The sequence below is a fragment of the Rutidosis leptorrhynchoides genome, chromosome 1 (assembly GCF_046630445.1).
Source record: "Rutidosis leptorrhynchoides isolate AG116_Rl617_1_P2 chromosome 1, CSIRO_AGI_Rlap_v1, whole genome shotgun sequence".
Classification (NCBI taxonomy): domain Eukaryota; kingdom Viridiplantae; phylum Streptophyta; class Magnoliopsida; order Asterales; family Asteraceae; genus Rutidosis; species Rutidosis leptorrhynchoides.
The window spans coordinates 202,669,814-202,690,007 of NC_092333.1; positions in this window are offsets into that span (position 1 = coordinate 202,669,814).

The following is a 20,194-nucleotide window of genomic DNA, read 5'->3' on the forward strand; positions in this document are numbered from 1 at the left end:
AAGTGGGATAAAAAGACAAAAAGATTTTTAATTTTATTTTTACCATGTTTTTAAAATTAATATTTAAATCTTAAATTAATATTGTAATTTTTGTAAAAACAATATATTTAAAATTGTAAATATTTGAAAAAATTAATATAAGTTTGATATAAATTTATAAATTTTTAAATTAAAGTTGGTGTGAATTTTTAATTTTTAAAATATGAAATTTTAATTTTATGCATTTCAAATTTTAAGTTTGGTGTTAATTTTTAATTTTTAATTTTGAATTTTATATTTAAGTTGTGTGAATTTAAAAACAAAAATTTACTTTATCTCATTAAGTTAAGAATATGATTTTTAAAATTCGTCGTAAGTTGAAGACTAGGTCTTTGAACCGAAATTGCTTTACCCGAGGGAGGGACGAGAACTTTTATTATCATTATTTTTAATCTTATTGAACTAAAGTATGCCAAAAACATTGAAAAAACCCAAAAATCTTAGCTTTTAAAACAATCGCTACAAAAAGACAAATTTTAAAATTTTGTCGAGAGACGGACTAGGACATCGATCCGAAACGACCTCGTCCTAAATAACAAGGGAAACAAAATTTTAAAATTAAGTACTTAATTGTTTTAATAAGTTAATGATTATAAAAAAAAAAAAAAAAAAAAAAAAAACTCCGCGAGTCGCGGAGAGGTCGGATTACAGAAAAAAAATAAAGAGCTGCAACAGCTCAGTTTCATACTCCTCAACTCAAACAACCTGCGAAAACTGCACCCGAAAAACCCGAGAAAAAACCCCAAAAATCCCAATTTTTAACCGTTAATCACCAAATCTTTTGCTAAAATCATGTTGAGAAGGATGCTATCTAAGAATTACTCAAGAAAAACGGTAAATTTCTACACCTAAACACCATTTAATCCGAAATTTGGTGTTCTTGAGCTATTTTTTCCCCAATTTGATTTTGATACTTTTTAGTGTAATTAGACTTAAATTGTTTATGTATTATGCTTGTATAACCTAGATTGATGCTGTTTAACATGATTAGAAGCCTTAAACTTCAAATTTTGAGTAATCTAGGGTTTGTGTTCTTGAGCAAATTTGGGGCTTTTTGATATAAACAGGTTATGGCCGATTTTTGTCATGAATTGTTGCTAAATTAAGTAGTGTAACATGTCTAGGTAGTTAAATGATCCAAACTTTGAGCCTAAACATGATTTTGAGAATTAAAGTGGACTTTTTCAAGTCTAAAATTCATGAACTTGATTTTTGAAAGATAATGCCATTTGAGACTTGTTTAATTGCTAGTAATGATTATTTTGACATGTTATTTGAGTTGAATGCTTATGAACTTGGCGAAAATTTTCGTATATGCTTATTTGAAAAAGTGTAGATTTGATAAAAATGTGAAAATAAGCTTAAGTTTGATATAAATTGATAATGTCATTGTAATTATTTTGATTGATGATTTTGTGGACACTAATGCATATTTCGATGCACAAAAATTGTGTTTGATGTGTTTTGCAGAATGAAAGGGGTGAATCTTCATCCCAAGCCCGCAATGCTCCTGCTGAGAATTTGGAACAACAGGAGGTGGATAACTACTACAAGCAGGATATACCTCATCCAGTCATGACCTTTTCCGATATGCACTTGGAAGAGTTGCACCCGAACCTGAGATTTGACAGACTTTGGATAGATTATCCAAAATATCAACGGGGTTTGCATACTCTTCATTCTAAGGTTGTTGAGGTACCGAGGGTCATAGAATGGGGACCCTTAGAAGCTGTAGAATTGGCCGGGCCAATTAGGGAATTACTTGTACAGAGGTATGGTAATTCTTCTTTTAATGACTGGGTACATTTATTCACCATACGTAGACCTGTATATAAAGTATGGTGTGAAGAATTGTTATGTAGTATAGAGTTGAATGATCGGGTAGCTAGTTTAACCGATCGTTCTTTTATTAGATTTTTGTTAGGCGGTTCGATGCGCCACATGTCTTTACTGGACATGGCTCAGGCTTTACGTATATATACGCCTGAGGAGTTAGCGTCTGCCGATTGTAGAGGATTGATACTAAACGGTAGAAAGATAGATGAAAATTTTGATACACACGGTGTGTGGAGTCAAATGACAAGCCATCACCGTTTCAAAGGGGGAAATTACTCTTATTTGGATATAGATAGAGCCGAATTAAGAGTGATACATAGGTTTTTAGCTAATTCGATTACACAAAGGGGTAAAAACAAGGAAAAAGTAAATGAACAGGATTTGTTTTACCATATGTGTATTCGAGCCCCACAAAGCACTGTAAGTATACCATATTGTGTGGGTTATTATTTATCAGCTATGGTTCGGGGGATGCGACCAAATAGCATAATAGGAGGTGGTATTTTTATTACTTTGATTGGTGAATATCTCGGTGTGGATATAAGTCGGGGAGGATTATTAGTAGAAGAACCGGAACCCCGCGATACTATAGGTTTAAATGTATACCATGGTGCGAAAGTTTTGAAGAGGCGAAATAACGCCGCAGTACGATACCATGGTAGACATCCACAGGTGGAGAGAAACCAGCAGCAAGGTAATGTAGGAGGGGGGAATGAGATGCAAGAAATGCATAGGTTTATAGCTTCTCAGGAATACGAAAATGCTAGACAGAGAGCATTTGAAGATTGGCAAGTTCATCAGAACCAGATCATAGCTCATTGCCAACATATAGGTAGAAACTATATTCCTACACCGAAACCCATCTTCCCTCCTTGGTCTATAGAGATGCAGCCACCATATCCTACGTATGACCCTGCCGAAGCATTCTATAGCACTTATGGTTATGCCTGGAACCCCTATTGGTACCAATATCATCCTTAGTTTACTTATTATTTTTTTTTTATTTTGTAATTTGTAATTATTGATATGTTTAATACTTTTGTTAATATTGTAATCATTTTTATAATTATCTAACTTTTATTCTTAGATTTTAATAATTTTTGAATGTGGGGTAATATACCAAACTTCAAAAATATGTATATATGTTTGCAGTTTATCTTATGTACACAACAGGGTAAAACAACGCATTTTCAAAGACTGGCATTAAGTTCAGCAAAAGCAACTAATTTTGACGACAAGATGCAAAATATATGTGAAATAACAACAAGACGGAATGAACAAATGATGTGCACCATTTATCATTCAGCAAACAAACGCCAATATATTTGGAAACTTTGGTAAAATTTAATCATTTTCACACAAATCACCCTCAATAATTTAAATTGTTACTGATTTCTTGCAAATGAGGGCATTGCAAGATCTTAAGTGTGGGAAGGGGTTAAATTCTTTCGGATTTTAAAATTTTTATCTTAAACACTTGGTTACCATTAAAAATACTAGTAAAGCAGTAGTTGTATTAGAATCTAGTGCTCTCTGATAAAAAAGAACAACCCTAGTCTTATATACTGACTACCCAATTCTAGTAAAATTTTTCAAAATTTTCAATTAAATGAACTCAAAATCATGTTTATACATATTTATGAACGATAAAACTAGGTTTTAACACCGAAATTATTGTTACCGCGGAAAGGACATAAATTGAGAAACAAACTAAAATGTTAAAATTCATTTAAAATGGAATAGAGGACGATAAAAAGGAAAATAAAAGCCAAGTGTGGGAAAATTTACCAAGTTATCTTAACATATGTCACATATATCTGTAACAAATAACTGAAAATACTTTTGCTTTGGACTAAACTAAACTGTTTTACCCGATGAAAGAAAATAAGAGATGGATCTACACGATGAATCAATTCCATCATTAAAAGGAAGTAAAGTCTTCCGAAAAAGACACGCGCTTCTTGATTTAGGTCATGAAGTTGTCGTCCAGACCAGCTGTAGGTTGACGAAAAATCTAGAAAAGTCATCACTAAAATCAGCAGGAAATCCACGAACCTCAGCATTAAACAGGGTCGCCAAGTGGTCGGATTTATCCTAACCATGAGAAGGATTTATCTCGTACAATGGGGGGACACCATGCAAATTAGCTGGATAAGACTAATGAATCAGATCCCCAGAAAGGATAATCTCCTTAAAGATTAAAAATCAGCTTTTAAGACTGATATTACTCAATCCTAGAGATTGACCTTAAAGATTGAGAATTCAAACTCATGGAATTCAATGATATCTAAACTCGAGCTTAAACGAGAAAATATTTTGATCAAAATTACAAACCGATTTGTTTTCTGAAAACCCATTTTCAATGCGTTCATTACCATTGAACGTAAAATCCTAGGAATTCACCTGGAATTCATTAGGTCACCTGAACTAAATCGGGTGTCAACCGTAAGAACGGTGGTTGCATAGTGGTCAAAGACAGGACCTTGTGCTAGACCGAAAAAATTATAAGGGTGAGCTTTACTATTGCTCCTAACAAGGATAGTAATTGCGTCCGACACGTTATAGACCATAATCAAAAGCATGTCACGGGACATTGCCTTAACAGTTGCTTGTTCAACGCTTTCCTTTACAACCGGACGGTAGTTTACCGAAAGGTAATATACGGGACAAGTAAACTGGACGTGTTGCTTTCCTAATACAAGGTTAGCAAGTGGGTGACACAAAACAGCAAGTTTTGAGCTAAAATTTTCAAATCTAAAACCCACCAAACCCATAAAAATATTTTGCAAACACCGGTAAAGGGTTATTCCGGAAAACTTATCTAGGGTAAAAACTAGATTTAATTTTCAAAAGATCAAATATTTTCATAAAGATCCAATTTCCTTAATGGATCTAAATTTTTATAGTCATGTGGGACTGTAAACCATATCGTTACTACCATTGTTTATACCGCCGTATAGAAATCACTGATGTACAAAGTGTGAAGAATAAAGAAGTGATTCTAGTATTTCAAGACAATATTGCTTGAGGACAAGCAACGCTCAAGTGTGGGAATATTTGATAATGCTAAAAACGAACATATATTTCATAGCATTATTCCTCAAGAAAGACAAGCTTTTAATTGCAACTGTTCTATTTACAAGTGATATACGTTTAAATAATAAAAGGTGAAGACAAAAGACAGATTAGACGAATTAAAGACGCAAACGACCAAAAAGCTCAAAAGAACAAAAGACAATAAAAAAGGTTCCAATTATTGATAAGAAACGTCTCGAAATTACAAGAGTACAAGATTCAAAACGCAACGTACAAGATATTAAATTGTACGCAAGGACGTTCGAAAATCCGGAACCGGGACCAGAGTCAACTCTTAACGCTCGACGCAACGGACTAAAAATTACAAGTTAACTATGTATATAAATATAATATAATATATAATTAATTATATTAATTATATATATATTATATATATATATTATAAACCGTCGGCAGAGAAAGACTCCAAGGGTGTGAGCTGTAAATACATTCTCCGCGACTCGCGGAGTTTGAAGAGGTTTTCACCGCGAGTCGCGGAGCCCCAAAAATCAACTCTGGCTATAAAGCAAACCGAATTCTGATCATTTTTCATAATCTATTTCTCTCTTCTCTCATATATACGATATATATATATATAATTTATATTTTAATTTTAATTTTAATTATAATTCTAATAATAAGGGTATGTTAGCGAATGTTGTAAGGGTGTAAAGTCGAAATTCTGTCCGTGTAACGCTACGCTATTTTTAATCATTGTAAGTTATGTTCAACCTTTTTATATTAATGTCTCGTAGCTAAGTTATTATTATGCTTATTTAAAACGAAGTAATCATGATGTTGGGCTAATTACTAAAATTGGGTAATTGGGCTTTGTACCATAATTGGGGTTTGGACAAAAGAACGACACTTGTGGAAATTAGACTATGGGCTATTAATGGGCTTTATATTTGTTTAACTAAATGAAAGTTTGTTAATGTTAATATAAAGATTTACAATTGGGCGTCCCTATAAATTACCATATACACTCGATCGGACACGATGGGCGGGGTATTTATATGTACGAATAATCGTTCATTTAACCGGACACAGGAATGGATTAATAGCCACTAGAATAATTAAAACAGGGGTGAAATTACATTCAAGGGTAATTGGTGTAATTGTTAACAAAGTAGTAAAACCTTGGTTTACACGCAGTCGATAACCTGGTGTATTCATTAAACAAAGTATTAAAACCTTGTTACAATTCGAATCCCCAATTAGTTGGAATATTTAACTTCGGGTATAATAATAATTTGACGAGGACACTCGCACTTTATATTTATGACTGATGGACTGTTATGGACAAAAACCAGACGGACATATTAAATAATCCAGGACAAAGGACAATTAACCCATGGGCATAAAACTAAAATCAACACGTCAAACATCATGATTACGGAAGTTTAAATAAGCATAATTCTTTTATTTCATATTTAATTTCCTTTATTTTATATTTAATTGCACTTCTAATTATCGCACTTTTATTTATTGTTATTTAATCGCACTTTTAATTATCGTACTTTTTAATTATCGCAATTTTATTTTATCGCACTTTTATTATTCGTAATTTCATTATCGTTATTTACTTTACGCTTTAATTTAAGTCTTGTATTTATTTTATATTTTACATTAGGTTTTAACTGCGACTAAAGTCTTAAAATCGACAAACCGGTCATTAAACGGTAAAAACCCCCTTTATAATAATAATATTACTTATATATATATTTGTATTTTTATAAAAGTAAACTAATATAGCGTTGAGCTTTGTTTAAAGATTTCCCTGTGGAACGAACCGGACTTACTAAAAACTACACTACTGTACGATTAGGTACACTGCCTATAAGTGTTGTAGCAAGGTTTAAGTATATCCATTCTATAAATAAATAAATATCTTGTGTAAAATTGTATCGTATTTAATAGTGTTTTCTGCTAAAATTAATAAACTATTTTATATACACCTCGCATAACATCAGTATGGTGTTACAAGTTGGTATCAGAATGTAGGCTTGACAACATGTACACATGGATGTCATGTTCCCAAACCTTGCTTATGTTGTGTCAAACATATCCGTGGGGTAGAGTTAAGTAAATGTGGAAGTTGTATGTTAATCTTAGGTACTAACAAGTTATCCACTAACGTTTGGTGAGATGATGTGCAGTACAGATTAAAGATGACTGACGGACAACAGAATGTTCATGCTCCCCCGAACCCTGGTATCTTCAGAGCTCTGACAGAGGGTGAAATTTTAGATGAAGATCAAGGAGATTACCTCCAGAGGTTAGAAAGTGAGCTACAGGAAGCTCGGAAAAAGATTACAGAACTAGAAAATACTCTTCCTGCACGTAACTTAGGAGCAAATGTGGAACCGCCACCTCCGGGTTTTCCATTCCCCCAACGTGGGCCTGCATCCACTGGAAATTCATCTCAGCAACAACAACAGTGCCAGTTTCCGTTACCTCCTCAATTCCAAACACCACCGTCTAACCAGATACCCCTCCAACCTGGAAACCAATATCCTAACCAGTTTATGTACACTTACCCATTACAAATGATACCACAACCAGTTGCTTAAACTCGAAAGAAATGTACATTTAAACAATTCATGGATTGTAACCCCCCAGAGTATTCTGGAAGTACAAACCCGACAGATACCTTAGATTGGCTACGTGAAGTAGATCGAGCATTAGATGCTTATCAATGCGAACCTGAATTGCGTGTTACTTATGCAATCTAACTTCTGAAAAAGAAAGCAATGGGCTGGTGGGATTCTTTGACCACCCAGGTGTCCAAAGAACAGTTAAGTCAAGTCACGTGGGAACAATTTTCAGCAAAGGTGTGCGAGCAGTACTGTACTCCTTACGAAATCTCCAAGATGAAGCGCGAGTTTGTGAATTTAAGAATGACTGAGCAGATGTCAATTGATGAAGTGATCGAAAAGTACACAGACAAACTCCACTTGTACAATAATGGCTTCCTGACGAACAATCCAGAATTGATCAGTTTGTTGAAATGATTCTGCCTGAGTACCGATCAATGGTGAGATTAGCAACAACCTTGCCTCAAGCGTTTGCTATGGTAAGAATGTTGGAAGGAGACGTCAAAGCCACCAAGAGTAAACAGAGAGAGCAGATGTCGCAACTAAAACAAGCGACAAGCCAGACGAGCCAAATGAGTAGTAAATCTAGAAGATCTCATAGTAACCAACAAAGAGGTAGGGTTACTCAAAGAAATAGTAATTTGAGTCAAAAAACGTGGTGCAATGTGTGTAGGTCAACACACGTTGGACCCTGTACAGAGTCGACAAAAATGTTTATAAGGTGTGGAGCGATGGGTCATGATGTTCAAGTTTGTTCATTTCGAGAAAATGTTTGTTGGAATTGCAAAAAAAGGGTCATCGATCAGCTGATTGTCCTTCTGTAAGACGAGCGAGCTCTGGGGTAGGGGCCGGAGCAACAACAATGTCAGTCGAAGGATCATCTGCTTCTTCAATGGGACAGAAGCGATAGAATCCTCCACCACCTGAAGCAAGAGCCTTTCAAATTTCGGTTGATACAGCTACTGAAACAGACTATGCGATTATCGGTATGTTTCTGATAAATTCTTCGCTGGCTCGTGTGTTATTTGATTGTAGAGCAAATCGCTCTTTTATGTCTGTTACATTATGTGATAAGTTAAAATTTCCTATCAACGTATTATCTGAACCTTTAAGAATAGAAGTGGGTGATGTAGAACGGTTTCAGGCACAACCTCTGTGTCTGGAGTAACCATTGAAATAGATGGGAATGAATTCCCTATGACTTATCTTATTATGCCTATACCGAGCTTTGATGTCGTATTTAATGACCCGTCCTAATCCATCTGGACGAATACATTACATTTGGTTACATCACGAGGTACTTGACCTCTATATGATATGTTTTACAAACATTGCATTTATTTTTAAAAGACAAACTTTCACTTCAACGAAAGTTGACAAGCATGCATACCATTTCATAATATATCCAAACTATAAATGACTTAATAATAATCTTATTGAACTCAACGACTCGAATGCAACGTCTTTTGAAATATGCCATGAATGACTCCAAGTAATATCTCTAAATTGAGCAAATGCACAACGGAAGATTTCTTTCATACCTGAGAATAAACATGCATTCAAGTGTCAACCAAAAGGTTGGTGAGTTCATTAGTTTATCATAAACAATCATTTTTAATAATATAATAGACCACAAGATTTCTATTTTCGTTTTTCATAAACATCATCTCATATCAGGCATTTCGTACAAACTGCATAGAGATAAAAATCATTCATATGGTGAACACCTGGTAACCGACCTTAACAAGATGCATATAGAATATCCCCATCATTCCGGAACAACTTCGGACATGATAAATTCGAAGTACTAAAGCATCCGCGACATGGATGGGGCTTGTTGGGCCCGATAGATCTATCTTTAGGATTCGCGTCAATTAGGGTGTCTGTTCCCTAATTCTTAGATTACCAGACTAAAAAGGGGCATATTCGATTCGATAATCCAACCATAGAATATAGTTTCGATTACTTGTGTCTATTTCGTAATAAAAGCAGCGCATGTATTTTCAGTCCCAAAAATATATATTGCAAAAGCATTTAAAAAGAGAGCAAATGAAACTCACGATACAATATTTTGTAGTAAAAATATTCATACGACGATACTGAACAATGCAGGGTTGGCCTCGGATTCACGAACCTATATCATTTGTATATATATATTAACACATATAATGGTAATCGAACAAATATATATATTATTATTAGTGATATAATTTTTATATTATTAATTTATATATCTCATTATTATTATATAAAAATATAACTTTTGTTATGTTATATGTATCAAATATTTTATATATATGTATTTCATTTGTTTGTTAAAATAGTACTTATATTAATACTAAAATAATATTAGTAGTAATTAAAATAACGATAATGATAATACTAGTGTTAATGATAATAATATAAATGGTTTTATTAATAATAATATAAATGATAGTTTTAATGATAAATCTTATAATAATGATAATAACAGTAGCTTTTAATAAAATGAAAAGTTTAATAATAATGATAATGAAAATAATAATTTTGATAATAATAATAATAATAATAATAATAATAATAATAATAATAATAATAATAATAATAATAATAATAATAATATTAATAAGTCTACAATGATTCTAATATTAATATTAATCATAATAATAATAGTTTGTATTATTTTCATAATAACAATAATAATAATAATAATAATCCTAATCATAATAATACTAGTAAGTATAAGTAGTAATAATAATAATAATAATAATAATAATAATAATAATAATAATAATAATAATAATAATAATAATAATAATAATAATAATAGTAATAATAATAATAATAGTAATAATAATAATAATAATAATAATAATAATAATAATAATAATAATAATAATAATAATAATAATAATAATAATAATAATAATAATAATAATAATAATAATAATAAAGGATTACAACCTTTGAAGAAAAGCTCAAAAAAATATACACCACTGCCGGGACTCGAACCCGCGACCTCCCGCTATCCCGTCAACACCTCAAACCATTGAACCAATTTGTTTTATCTGATTAAAACTCATTTTTATTATACTTAAACTGCCCTTCTGTTTTCTCTTCTTCAAAAAAAAAAAAAATGTAATCGATTCCAAAAGTGCAAAGCATCAAAACAATGATTTAGATACTTTAAAATATTAATAACTAAATCTCTACCCCTTGTTTATATTACTTGAAAACAACAACAAACAAACAAACAAAAAAATATAAAGAGTGCTCTGGTCTGCTGTTCGACGCACAAGGAGGAGGAAAAAAATTTGATTTCAATTTTGAACTTGTTTTGGATAATCTTTACAACATGAAATATATTACATATCATTCATATAAACTTTCCAAATCATCAATTTAACAAAAAAAATATCAAAACGAGTTCGGATTTTGCGAAGAACACAACCTTTGACTTTTTGAAATTTAACCTTTGACTCTCAAATTAGAAATCAAGAAAAGGAATTGGAATGTAAAATTTTACAGGAAGTTTCACTAGATGGATCCTAACCTATCTGCATTATTAGATTTTTAAAATTTATTCGAATTGGGAGTTGCTAATCAAAGTCAAAAACTCTATGAACTAAATATGTGATTTTGAAATTAGAATCGTTTTAGATAATGTTTACAACATGGAAAGTGTTGTAAATCCTTCATAGAAACTATATCAATCATCAAATTAACTTCAATTGTAATAAATTGTTCAAATTTAATCTAAGAACTATCGTTGACTTTTAATTTAAAAACTTTGACTTCAAAATTTGAAATTAATAGAAGGAATTAAGGATTTAAAACTTACAGATAGTTTTAATGGACGATTCCTATCAACATTACATTAATAGATTTTGAAAACTCGTTCGAATTTTAGCTATTGATAAAAGTGACATGAACAGAGGAAGAACGAACACTCTTTAAGTATTTTTGGTTTTTTTTTATTCAGTCGATTTTTGTAGTAATTAGTATATAACCGATGATTTGTTGTTTTAAATTGTGATTCAGAATGACTGGTAACCAAATTCGACATTTACAAAAATTAAACACAGTGTCGATAGCTATGTATAACATATTCATACTTTTATTTATTTATTTATTTATTATTATTTTTTTTATTAAATTATATAATTATTATTGATAATTAATAAATTTTTTAGTAATTATAATGATACTGATTAATAATAATTATATTAATAGTAATAATAATATTGTTAAAGATACTAATAATAATAATAATAATAATAATAATAATAATAATAATAATAATAATAATAATAATAATAATAATGTTAAAAGTATTAAGAGTAACGATAATAATAATTTTAAATAAAATGTTAACTTTTAGTAATAATAATAACTAAAATCATAATCTTCTATTATTTATAATAAAAATGATATTAATAATAATAACAATAATATTAGTAATAATAATATTATAACAATTTCAATGTATCAATTTCATATCTATATATTATATATAATAATTTTATTATTACTGATATCAATATTACTATTTATAAAAGTAATAATAATATAAATAATTATATTTTAACTTGTGAGTAAGTTTAATATGTTGATATTACATATTATTAAGTATGTAGTATTTAATAACATCTAATATATATATATATATATATATATATATATATATATATATATATATATATATATATATATATATATATATATATATATATATATATATATATATATATATATATATATATATATATATATATATATATAATAGCACATATTATTTATTTAATATTTATATATTTTATATATAATGCAACATACATATAATATTAATTAGGTTTGGAAACCATATATATATATATATATATATATATATATATATATATATATATATATATTTTAATAGCAACATAATTATTCTATATATTATTTCACATTTTTAATTAGATAATCAAATTGTATTTTATTAAATCAAAGTATTATATATACACTTATATTTATATATATATATATATATATTTATATATATATATATATATATATATATATATATATATATATATATATATATATATATATATATATATATATATATATATATATATATATATATATATATATATATATATATACTTAATTACACATAATTGTTCGTGAATCGTCGGGAACAGTCAAAGGGTATTTGATTATATAAAATTAGTTCAAAATTTTTGAGGTTCAGCTTTACAGACTTTGCTTATCGTGTTGAAATCATATAAAGATTAAGTTTAAGTTTGGTCGGAAATTTTCGGGTTGTCACAGGACCTACCCGTTAAAGAAATTTCGTCCCCAAAATTTGATCGAGATCGTCATGGCTAACAATAAGAATGTTTTCCTGACGCATATGAGTTGATGAATAGAGTTTTATCATCATTGAGTAATATGAATAAAACAATTCGATTACACGAAGAGTATAAGTGAAGCTATCGCAAAAGTTTGAAACACAGAAATAGAGATTCGTCTTAACTTTTGACGTAGTCATGGCTGATTTCTGGAATTCCAGGGATTTAAAGATAATCTTCGAATCTATATAAGATTTGATTCTTCGATAATTCAGGAAATTAGGATCTCTCTAATTAAATGCGGAGATCTGCCTTGATTTCTTTATCAGATATTTCACTATAAATTAACTTCTTCCGTTCCATTACTTTTACTATTCCTATACTCAATTTCCAAATTCAAAAGATTATGAAAATGCTTAATCCAGTTCTGATCCTTATCCTTATCCTGACTATCGCAACAATCATTCTTCTTTTTCAACTTCCATCAGAGGAATCTGTTTACTTCTACTTCGCCCTTGGGGTTATAGTGTTTTTAATTCTCCCGTGTCTTTATGTTGCGATAAACATTGATATACACGGTTTGTAATTTATGTGTTGTTATCGGACTTTATATTCTCCCTTATATTTCGGAGTTTCATACTTTTGTTTTCTCTTCCCGACTTTAAGTCAAGCGAATAATGGCCCAGAATTTGTAGATATGAAATTCGGAATGAACATAATTAAAGTTCTAAGAAGGAAATTGTAATGGCACGATCTTGATTTGTCAAATTACCAGAATATCCTGGAAAATAGATTTATCAGGAAGATATGATCTTAATATGTTTGGAGATTAGGTAGAATGTAAGAGTCGTGTAAAATGGCACATAATGACGTTATGGTCTGTGAATCATCATGTTTCATTAGAAATGAGACGACCCGTCCTAATCCATAAGGACGAATACAATAACATATGATTATATTGCGAGGTATTTGACCTCTATATGATATATTTTACAAACATTGCATTCGTTTTTATAAGACAAACTTTCTTTACATCTAAAATTGACGGCATGCATACCATTTCATAATATATCCAACTATAATTGACTTAATAATAATCTTGATGAACTCAATGACTCGAATGCAACGTATTTTGAAATATGCCATGAATGACTCCAAGTAATATCTTTAAAATGAGCAAATGCACAGCGGAAGATTTCTTTCATACCTGAGAATAAACATGCATTAAAGTGTCAACCAAAAGGTTGGTGAATTCATTAGTTTATCATAAATAATCTTTTCATAATTTTAATAGACCACAAGATTTCATATTTCCATTTCTCATAAACATCATGCATAAAAATCATTCATATGGATTGAACACCTGATAATCGACCTTAACAAGATGCATATAGAATATTCCTATCATTCCGGGACAACTTCGGACATGATAAATTCGCCATCATTCCGGGACAACTTCGGACATGATAAATTCGCCATCATTCCGGGATAACTTTCGGACATGATAAATTTGCCATCATTCCGGGACAACTTCGGACATGATAAATCCGCCATCATTTCGGGACAACTTCGGACATGATAAAAAGGGCATATTCAATTTCGATAATTCAATCATAGAATATAGTTTCGATTACTTGTGTCTATTTTGTAAAACAGATATAAAAGTAGCGCATGTATTCTCAGTCCCAAAAATATATATTGCAAAAGCATTTAAAAAGGGAGCAAATGAAACTCACAATACTGTATTCTGTAGTAAAAATACATATGATAGCATTGAACAAGTGTAGGATTGACCTCGGATTCACGAACCTATATTAATTGCATTTCTATTAAAACATATGATAGAAATATTATAATTTCATTTATTAATGTATATTATTTATACATATATATTTTATAGTTATATAAGATTTATACTAGATTTCATTAAAAAATATACTTTATGTTATATCTTAAATTATAGGTTTTATGTATTTATCTAGTATATGTATTTAAAGCGATTAATATAGTTATATTAATATCTATATATATTTAGGATTATATAAAAAATATACCTAATTTGTTGTATGTAAGTTTTTATATAAGTAATGTTAATATGATTTATATAGTTATATGGAATATCAATATAATTGTAGTATATATATTAAATGTGTTTTTATGTACAAAATATTTATTTGTTAAAAATGATAGTTTTGATATTAATGTTTTACTAGTGATAATAATAATAACCTTATTAATAATGATAATATTATTAATAATAGTGATATTGTTAATAATGATACTTATTTTAATAATAATCATACTAATTTTAATAACTATAACAATGATATTATAACTAGTATTAATGAAAATAATAATGTTAATTTTAATACTAATGTTAGTAATAATAATAACAATACTTTTATCGAACATTTTAATACTAATGATAATAATTTTAATAGTAATAAATATAATAATTATATTTTTAATAATAATTTTGATAATCGTGTTAATAATAATGTTAATAATGGTGTTTAGACGATAATTCTAATACTAATATTAATAATAATGATAATTCTAAAATTTTATTAATACCACTTTTATTAATCTTGCTAAGATAACTATAATAATAATACTTAAATGATAACCTTAACAATAATAATTACATTAATGATACTTATAAGATTAATAATAATAATAATAATAATTACACTATTTATAATTATGCTAATAATAATAATAATAATACTAATAATTATAATACTTGTAATAATTATAATAAATGAGTAATAATAATAATAACAATAATAAGAATAATAATAATAACAATATCAAAATTTAGTAATAAAAACTACCTTAAGAAACCATTTAAAAAGAAAAACTGCCCCAAGCCAGGATTGAACCCGCGACCTCTCGTTACCCGACACCACTCTCTAACCATCCCTCTATTTCTGTTTTTTTCTGAATTATCCCCAGCCTAAAACTATATAACCAATGTTTCTGTTTCTGTCTTTCTTTCTTCTTTTCTCCGATCGACCAAAAAAAATGCCAACATCAAAACAAAGACTTAAATACTTCAAACTAATTATCAAAGTTTTAAATTAATTGAAAAATAAAAATAAAAAAATAAAAAAAAAAGCTTGAAACATCTACTGCTGTTCGACGAGTGAGAAAGAAAAAAGTTGATTTCGCGTTTGGAACGTTTTGAGACCTTGATGACTAAATGAAATATCTTTTAAATCATCAATATAATGTACTGGAATCATCAATTGATCCAGACATATTAACTAGAACTTGAATTTGATTGAAGAACAAAATTTGACTTTTTAAAACCAAAACTTTGACTCGTAAATTCTCATTCAATTTAAAGAATTGAAACCTATAATTTTGCAGAAAGATCGTTTATAGTAAACCTAACACAACTACATTTATAGATTTTTAAATGAAATTCGAATTCAAGTTTTTGCTGTTTTAAAATTCAAGAACATGAACTCAAAATTAAATAACGAATTAGAGACTGTTTTGGACAAAAATTATAACATGAATTAGGTGTTAAATCATTCCTAGAAACTTTTGGATTCGACAATTTAACCTGAAACATCAAAACCACCTCAAATTTCTTGATGAACAATTTTGTTGACTTTTTAAAGTTTAACTTTGACTCCAAAATTAAAATTTAATAGAAAGATTTGTGGATTGAAAACTTACAGATAGTTTAAATGGACGATTCCTAACACTGCTACATTAATGGATTTTGAGGATTCGTTCAAATTTGAGTTATGGTAAAAATGTATCAAGAACCGAGAGTATCGACTCCTTTTACTCTATATCAGTTTTAATTCATTCACAGCAACACTAGTAATTATATATTGAATAGATTTTTGTTTGCTAATGTTAGTGAAATAGATGTGTAACAGATTACCGACAGAAACAAATTTTGAAAATAGTTGATCGTGAAACCAAAGGAAAATCGTACAGATTCTTTTATTATTTATACATAATATAATTAAATTATTATTAATAAATATATATCCAATTAATAATAATAATATTAATTAATAATAATAAACAATAATAATACTAAAAAAAATATAAGAAACTCAGCATGAATAGTCAAAGGTTAAATGATTCCATGTAAATAGTTCAAAATTTTTAAGACTCGGCATTACAGACTTTGCTTATCGTGTCAGAATCTTATGAAGATCAAGTTTAAATTTGGTCAGAAATTTCCGGGTCGTCACAAGAAACTCAGCATGACTTACTGTAATATAATCAGTTTAGAAACTAACTGAGTAGTTAAGATTCACACACAATAGCTTAGCACGGAAAGATTTATTTTTTATTTCAAAATATATATATATATATATATATATATATATATATATATATATATATATATATATATATATATATATATATATATATATATAAAATATATATATAATTTCTTCAGAGGGAATGAGTTAATTCTTCATAACTTGTTGATACAATATACACGTTATTGATTCATAATGATGTCCACAGTGATTCTTGAACTGACGGAGTTTGTCATGTTATAGGTGTTGTTGATTCTGATGTTGACTGTACTGACGATGCTGGTGACGTTGACGGTACTGTTGATGCTGTTGGTAAAACAAGTTTAACTTGTTAATCACACACCATTTTTGTCAGGGTTTATACTCTTCCTTCTATCATTTTGGTTCGCTTAACTGATTTATGGTTAGGGCTAGATTAGATAATCTCTAAGACTTTAGAGAGATTATATAATCGCCGCAGAATGTTTCTCCAATGAAGTTATGAATTAATACTTCGTCAGTTATTGTTGTTGGTACTCCTTGGTATCTATGGTGCGTATGACGTTGATGCTTGTGGGACAGATTGTGAAGTTGAGGTTTACAACGCGGTTGTGGTTGGAGGTGGTAATGGTACTGTTGGCGTTGATGATGGTGGTACTGGTTATGCTGTTGGTGCTGCTGCTGGTGTTTGTAATCTCTGCACCATATTCTCCAAAGCCACTACCCGAGCGCGAAGTTCGTTGACTTCTTCTATTATTCCAGGATGATTGTCGGTCGGAACGAGCGGATAAATAAAATCTAGAATTTGATGTAGTATATAATCATGACGAGATACCCTGGAAATGAGAGAGAAAATGGTGTCTCGAACAGGTTCGCCGGTAAGTGCTTCAGGTTCTTCGCCAAGAGGGCAATGTGGTGGATGGAAAGGATCGCCTTCTTCTTGTTTCCAATGATTGAGGAGGCTACGAACCCATCCCCAATTCATCCAGAATAGGTGATGACTGATTGGTTGATCCATTCCGGTCACACTGCTTTCGGAGCTTGAGTGAGATTCCATTTCAGAATCCGAGTGACTTGAACTGATGACAAATTCCATTTCGTACGATTGGATAAAGGATTTTCGATATAAAAATGATTTTTCGGCTATCGGGTGGTATTCTATTTACATAGGATATCTATATATAGAGATCAAAAGATTTCATAGATTACGGAGGAATTTGCGGGGTATGTCAGGTAAAGTTTAAAGTAACAGATACGATAAGATATGATTTAGCAGATACGCTAAGATATGAAGTTTGTCTATACACTACTCATGCAATTAATGTAGTAAGACGTGTCTAGACTAATAATGATAAGCAGGTAATTTCCTATGGATGATAAGCAGAAGATTTCCGACTAGAAATGATAAACAAAACTTTTGACATGCAGACACGGTCGAAGTCCAGACTCACTAATGCATCCTAACGACTAATCAGTTAGACACACTAATGCAGACCTGGTTCGCTAAGACCACCGCTCTGATACCAACTGAAAGGACCCGTTCATATACATTATAAACGATTCACAATAGTTGATTACATTGCGAGATATTTGACCTCTATATGATACATTTTACAAACATTGCATTCGTTTTTAAAAGACAATCTTTCTTTACATCAAAAATTGACAGGCATGCATACCATTTCATAATATCCACTATCCAACTATAAATTGATTTAATAATAATCTTTGATGAACTCAATGACTCGAATGCAACGTTCTTCGAAATATGCTATGAAAGACTCCAAGTAATATCTTTAAAATGAGCAAATGCACAGCGGAAGATTTCTTTAACACCTGAGAATAAACATGCTTTAAAGTGTCAACCAAAAGGTTGGTGAGTTCATTAGTTTATCATAATCATTTATTTCCATCATTTTAATAGACCACAAGAATTTCATTTCCAGTTCTCATAAATATACGTCCCATGCATAGAGACAAAAAATAATCATTCATATGGTGAACACCTGGTAACCGACATTAACTAGATACATATAAGAATATCCCCTATCATTCCGGGATCCTCCTTCGGACATGATATAATTTCGAAGTACTAAAGCATCCGGTACTTTGGATGGGGTTTGTTAGGCCCAATAGATCTATCTTTAGAGTTCGCGTCAATTAGGGTTTCTGTTCCCTAATTCTTAGATTACCAGACTATATAAAAAGGGGCATATTCGATTTCGATCATTCAACCATATAATGTAGTTTCAATCACTTGTGTCCATTTCGTAAAACATTTATAAAAAACAGCGCATGCATTCTCAGTCCCAAAAATATATATTGCAAAAGCATTTAAAAAGGGATTAATGAAACTCACGCATATAAATATTGTAAAACAATTCATAAAGCATTTGCATGTATTCTCAGCCCAAAAACGTAAAGAGTAAAAATGGAGCAAATGAAACTCACCATACTGTATTTCGTAGTAAAAATACATATAACGTCATTGAACAAGTGCAAGGTTGGCCTCGGATTCACGAACCTAAATTAATTATATATATTTATGTGTTGGTCAATACTTGTCTAACAAATTAGGTCAAGTCATAGTGTACCACAATCCTAATGCTCGAGACTAATATGCAAAAGTCAACAAAAGTAAATTTGACTCAAAATAATTTCCAAAAATTTATACATGATTAATATATAGTTTAAATATCGTCGTTTTATATTTTTAAATATTTTTAAAAGATTTATTAGTGTAAATAATATAATTTATTTATTAATAAATAAAATTTTATATTATATTTATATAATAAAATATACTTTTATATATATTAAGTAATAAAATTTATAGGGTTCATTTAATATTATAAAGATAATATGATACGTATTATTAAAGTAAGTTATTACACGTAGTAAAATATGTTTGTATCAAATATTTATTTGATAAAATAATATCTATAATGATAGTAAGTAAAAGTTGTATTATTTTGTAATAATAATTATTATTATAAAAATATCAATATTTATAATTACTAAGATGACATTATGATAAAACGATAATTCTAATTATGAT